Source organism: Vicugna pacos, chromosome 18 (assembly GCF_048564905.1).
Source record: "Vicugna pacos chromosome 18, VicPac4, whole genome shotgun sequence".
Classification (NCBI taxonomy): domain Eukaryota; kingdom Metazoa; phylum Chordata; class Mammalia; order Artiodactyla; family Camelidae; genus Vicugna; species Vicugna pacos.
In genome coordinates, this window is record NC_133004.1 from 44013218 (window position 1) to 44019414 (window position 6197).

Consider the following 6197-nt stretch of genomic DNA (forward strand, 5'->3'; position numbering starts at 1 on the left):
GGGGCTGTTGTTGGGCCAGGCTGGGCTGGTTGAGTCGGGAGTCTCTGAGCCATCAGCCAGGGATGTGCAGAGTGGCCAAAGCTGAGAGCTGGAATCCCTTCTGGATGCAGCCACGATCACCACCCACCTTCTGCCGGCAGACCTGGCCCTTGTGTGCCCGTGTGCCTTTGACCTGTGGCTCCCTGTTTCCAGAAGCCTCTGCCAGGTGTGCCCGGGGCCCCCTTCTCTGCCAAGCACCCCCCCCGGGGGCCCTCCCACTCTGCTCCATCTGGGGCTTTACTGGTCCCTCCTCCTCCACCTGACCATCGTTCTTTTCTCAACTGTGCCGACTCCCTGGGACACCCTGCCGGTCACAGCACTGATGTCCCCTCCAGGCTGACCACTCCAGACCCAGTCCCAGCCAGGCTTTCCTGTTCTCCTGGGATGTGTGGGGAGGTGCACCCTGGAGCCCTGACCACGTGACTTCTGCTGTCTGGGCCTCGGGTTCTCTGGCTGCAAAGAGGGGGTTGAAACAGCTGATCACAGCCCCCTCTGTGCCCAACATCCCAGGTTGGGGTAGAGCAAGTCTGCAGGTCCCTGCGAGCCAGAAGCGTTCTGCGGGGCCTCAGAGAAGAGCTGGAAGGGGACATGGGGAGCTGGTCTGTCTTTATTCATTTACCAGCCTTTCCTTCAAGCACGAAGTGCGGTTTTCTTAGTCCACTCGGTGGCTGTGACAGAGTAACCCAGGATGGGCAGCTTCAGCGACAGTGGTATTTCTCACCGTTTCCGGAGGCGGGAAGTCCAAGGTCAGGTGCTGGCAGGGTCAGCCCTGGGTCTGCTTCCTGGTTCATACGTGACATCTTTTCACTGTGTCCTGATGTTGAGGGAGGGGAGGGAGATCTGCAGGGTCCCTTTATTTGTTTATTTATTTATTTTGCGAAGGGGTAATTAGGTTTACTTTTTTGGGGGGGTTACTTAATTTTTTGGTGGAAGTACTGGGGCTTGAACCCAGGACCTCGTGCATGCTAGGCATACACTGTATCCCTGAGCTATACCCTCCCTGCCACGAAGGCTCCGGGCTCATGACCTAATCACCCAGAGGCCCTGCCTCCTAATGCCATGACACTGAGGGTAAGGATTTAAGCACAGGGATTCAGGAGACACAGACATTCAGTCCTTTGCACCCTGAGGGCCAACTCCATGGCAGCCAAGTGTGGACCCTTCTGGGTCACCTGGTCACTGTGGAGAACGTATGTTGCCTGTCCTGCTGGAGGAGCCCCCATGTGACCCTACATCCTTCCTTCTGCACCAGGCCCACAACAGCCAATCAGCAGCGGTGCTCCAGCCCCGAGCTGTGGTGCTGGCTCAGTGGTGGCCACAGGCCCCTTGCTGGGCCAAGCACAGTCCTCTGAGCTCTGATACATGGACGTGGGGAGCAGGCTGTCCTGCCTGGGGAGTGTGGGCCTACAGCATTGCTGACCACTGCACCCCAGCTCTGATGGTGAAGCCGGCTGCACCGAGAGGCTGATGGGTGGACAGGGCCCTGGAGGTCTGGCGACATCTCTGGGGGCCAGCTCTTGTCCAGATGCCCCAGGTAGGCAAGCCGTGCGTTCCCTCTCTCACTCAAGGCAGCCAGAGTTGGGTTTCTGAAATATGCAGCTCTGGGAGACCTGATCAGTCCAGACAAACGAGGCCTCTGCCCTCGCCGTTCACAGTCCCGGGGGAGCAGACCAGTGCGACACCCTCCTTCAGACGATGACACCCTGTGAGAAACGTGATGGAGGCGACAGATGAGGCGGCTGGCTGGAGGATGATGGGGTGGGGGTTTGTAGACAGGTGGTCGGGGAAGGCGTCTAGAGAGGTGACGTTTAAGCCAGGAAACTGGGGTCAGTTCCTGGAAGGGACAGCTCGCCTCCCGCTCCACGGGGCCGGGGGTGCTAGAGTGGGCTGGGGCCCCGATCAGGACTCGGGAGGTTGCAAGGAACACAAGCCCAGCTCAGGTAACCAAACAGGGGCCAGGGCCAGGTGAGGCTGGGCCTCAGAGAGGCTCGAATGAGGGATAAGAAGGCTGGCAGCGGGGCTGGAGGGGCTCTGTCTGTCTCTGTCTCTGGCCACCCACAGCTCCCGGCTCACAGCTAACACCGTCACCTCCCAGCATGGCCTGACCCTTCTCCCGTCCAGTGTGAAAGGTCCAGGGAAGAGTCCTGGTTGTCTCAGTGCCGGTCACGTGGCTGCGGGTGGCGAGCAAGGACGCTGTCAGATGGTCAGACACGTGGCTGGGGTGCTGGGCGCTCTTCCCAAGAAGGGGTGCTGTTTCAGGACCTCAGAGGGTACCAGCACCAGGGTGATGGGCTGACACGACGGCATCTAGAGTATCCTGCAGAGCGAGAGCCTGAAGTTGAGGGAAAAACAGGTTCTCAGACTTGAGTGGGAAACGGCCCCGTGCGTCTATTCTGGTCCCTTTGATCCTTATCGGTTTTGTCAATTCCATGACAACCGGGAGATGAGCGCTTTTAAGCCTCCCTGGATTTTGTAAGCAACGAAGTTTATATTTTTATCCCTGTGAATCCCCTCCAGTGATGGTGTTCTCAAGGGCTGGGCTGGGCATGGAAGGGTCTCAGGGGCCCCTGGTGGCCCCAGGGGTGGGGGACGTTCTGCCCAGGCTCTGACCCAGGGGGCTGCCTCCGACTCTGTTGCGTGGCTTCATTTCTCATTCCTGCCACTGGCACTGCCTCTGTCTGGCTCCCATGTCCCCTCCCCCCTCCCCTCTGGCTGCCGCCCAGCTGTGTGTCCTTTGCTTCTTCAAGGACATTTGCAAGCAAATTGGAGTGTCATCTATTGGCTCAGACTGGATTTCACTTGAAAATGCAGTTTTCAGCTTGAGAGGCCATACACAGTGACAGACACACGGTGACACTCACACAGCGACACAGAGACACAGTGATGCTCACACAGTGACGCACATCCACAATGACACACACACTCATCGCACAGAGATGCGCGTATAAACACACCCAACACACAGAGAAATGCACACACACTCAGATACATGCAGACTACACATGGACAGAGACACACGTGCACACACAGAACACACTCAGACACACCCACGTGCATGAGCCATGCACAGACACACACATCCCAGACACAGACAGACGAGGACACCCACATGGGGACACACACAGACATGAATGCACACAGTCTCAGACAGACGCACACCTGTGTCACCGGTGAGCAGGTGCAAGTCAGAGAACCGCCAGCTCTCTAATTTGTAGCTGATTTTTGCCAATTCCTGCTGTGTAAATGCTCCCGCCTCAGTAGGTGTCCGGCGACCATTATGTCACTGAACGTGGAGCTGGGAAGAGGACGTATAATCAGCTCTCAAGCTGGTAGGAGCCGCTCCCATACCCACTGATGCTAACAGACCATCTTGCACATGCACACACACAGGCTCTCTCCCTCCCTCCCGATCTGTCCCTGCTGGTGCCAAGGCAGCTCTGAATTCAAACCTTAGCTCTGCTGTGTGTCTTTGATCACACTTCTCAACCTCTCTGAGCCTCAGATTTCTTGCAAAATGGGAAAAATCCGTCTGGTGCTGATGTAGGGACCAGGGGTTGTTTGGGAACACCCTGCCTGGAGCCTGGTGCATGGTGGTACTCAGCAAAAACGGGGCTCATCCTTGAGGAGAAGGGAGAGCTCTCTGTGAGGTCCGTGTGCTGCTGGAGCCCACAGCCTGGGCAGGAGCAGACATCGGTTCAGCTGCTACAGTCCCAGGGCCACGCTGGGCGTGTGCCCACTGGCCCCTTGGTGGCTTGGGCTGTGGGTCTCGGCTGCTCCTGAGTAGAACTCAGGGTACATCCCGGGTTGCAACGGGGGTTGGGGGCTAGCCCCTGCAGCCTTGTGTCCTCCCTCGTCATCCGCCATGCTGCCCAGAGCACCCAACGCACCAATGACTTGTGCCTCCGGGCTTTGCACGGGCTGGCCCTCCACCCGCTGGCCTCCCCTTTCTAGGCCATCAAAGCCCCGTCGTCTGCCCCTCCTCACGGCAGTTAATCCATGGCACCCGCCTGCAGGACCTGGGATGACGCTCACGTCCCAAACTGGGCTGGGTGGTCTCTTTTTATGTCTGTCTTCCTTTGAAACCACCAGCCCCAGGGCACCGAGGCTGGGCCTGGCTCCCATCCCCAGAACCTGACACTCCACTGGGTGTGTGTCAGGACAAATTTTGTCAGGTTGGATCAAATGGGATCAAAGACTCAGTGACCCGAGAAGCTGCAGGCAGGAAGCTTTGGAGCTGGAGCTGGGTGGGTGCTGGGTGGGTGTGGACCCAAGTGCCCAGAACAGCTCTGAGTGAGCCGACAGCCCTCAAAGACAGAGCCTTGGCCACCTGTCACGGATGCCCCAAGGGAAAATGTGAGGTCACGGAGAGGTCCGAGGTCAGGGGGTCCCAGTGCACCAGTGGGAGGAGCCGTTGCTGCTGGGCTGGCTCGGCTGGCGGCAGCCCCAGGCTTCCAGAGAGCCCTGCACTGGACCCCAGCTCTGGCGTGATGGCCCGAGGGTGCTGCAGGCGTCTTGGCAGCTGGCATGTCCCACGTCCGGAGTGAGACCCCAATGCTGTGTTCTGACAGCCTCCAGCTGCCCCAGGTGATAGAAGGTTCCACGCCAGAGCTTCATTTCCCAGAAGCACACAGCCATTTTGCCCAAATGGACTTGAATTCCTGCCAAGCCGGTTGTGGCATTAAGGACAGGAGTGACCAACTCAACCTCAAGATGAGTAACATTAGCATATTTTGACCAAAAAAAAAATCCCAGTAAGCTGAATGCCAAATGGTGCAGCCACTTTGGAAGACAGTGTGGCGGTTTCTTACCAAATTAAAAATGCTCTTATGACACGGACCTGAAATCTCACTCTGGTTTTTACCCAGAAGAGTTGAAAACTTACGTCCACACAAAAGCCTGCACATGGATGATTACAGCAGCTTTGTTCAAAAATGCCAAAACTTGGAAGCAAACGAAGATATCCTTCAAGAGGTGAGTGGATTAACTGTGGTCCATCCAGACAATGGAATATTATTCAGTGTTCAAAAGAAATGAGCTGCCCAGCTATGGAAAGACACAGAAGAGCCTTGAATGCATACGACTAAGTGAAAGAAGCTGATCTGAAAGGGCAACATAGTGTGTGACTCCAAGCCTGTGAGCCGCAGGAAAAGGCAAAGCTATGGAGATAGTAAAAGATGAGTGGTTGTCAGGGGATGGAGGGGGAGGAAGGGCCAGGCAGAGCACAGAGCATTGGTTTAATGGACGGAGGAGTGTGGACATAAGCCAGGCACAGAGGGGTGGGCGAGCACACGCGAGGGCCGGAGATGTCCTCAGAGTCAGCCGAGCAGCAGACACCGGCCCGAGCCCAGCACCCAAATCCCTCCTCATCCCAGATTCCGCCCAGCAGGCGAGGCTGGCTCCCACGGACTCCCAGGAGCTGCTTGATACATTTTTAGAAATGCTGCAAGCTGGCTGTTGAACGAGGCACTATTAAGAATTAAATGACATAAACATAGGATTAAATCCGTTAGACTAAAAAGCCGACGGTAAAAATTGGGGCGAGGCCCCGGCTAGGAGACGCGACGCCCTTTGGTGGGTTCAGTCGGCTTTGCTCGTGAGCTTTTGAGCGCCTGCTGGGCGCCAGGCTCTTGGGCTGGGAGGGGTCCCTTCTCTTCCCTCGCGTGGTTTCCAGTGACTTTCAGACAGAAATGCTGGAGTGGAAATATTTCTGGCAAAAGGCAGAAGAGATTTCTCACCTTTTGCAGGGGGTAGGGTGTGTCTCAGGCATGAGATGTGACCTCAGCTGCCGTGGTCCAGGGTGGAGCCTGGGGGGCGTCGGAGGTGGCATGGCCGGGCCCCTGGCCCTGGCGGATGGGTGGGCATCCCCCACAGCCTCTCCTGGGAGCCCTGGAATGCAGGAATCAGAAGCACGCTCCCACCTCTCAGCTCTGCCCCCCGGAGAAGCTGGGAGGCGAATCCGCTTGCAAACGCTTCACAAGATCATCAGCTCTGAGAGTCTGGCCGGGTGCCAGGCTTCCTGTAAGTGGCTCTTACAGAATCTCCACGGGTCCCTGACCTCAGGAGAAGGCTTGGCAGCTCCCGCTCACGAAGATGAGTGTTTGCTGTGCGTACGGAACAGCCTGCCCCGGGGAAGGGGGGCCCGGAGCATGGGGCCCGGG

General features: G+C 57.4%; 1 long non-coding RNA gene across 1 annotated transcript; it reads right to left on the reverse strand.

The window, feature by feature from the left end:
* Window positions 1-869: 869 nt before the first annotated feature.
* On the reverse strand, window positions 870-5951 carry LOC140686981 (uncharacterized). The gene is made up of 3 exons (XR_012060993.1): window positions 5775-5951; window positions 2146-2371; window positions 870-1742 (listed from the first exon to the last, which is right to left on the reverse strand). It is a non-coding gene; the product is annotated as an uncharacterized lncRNA (long non-coding RNA).
* Between the last annotated feature and the right edge of the window lie 246 nt (window positions 5952-6197).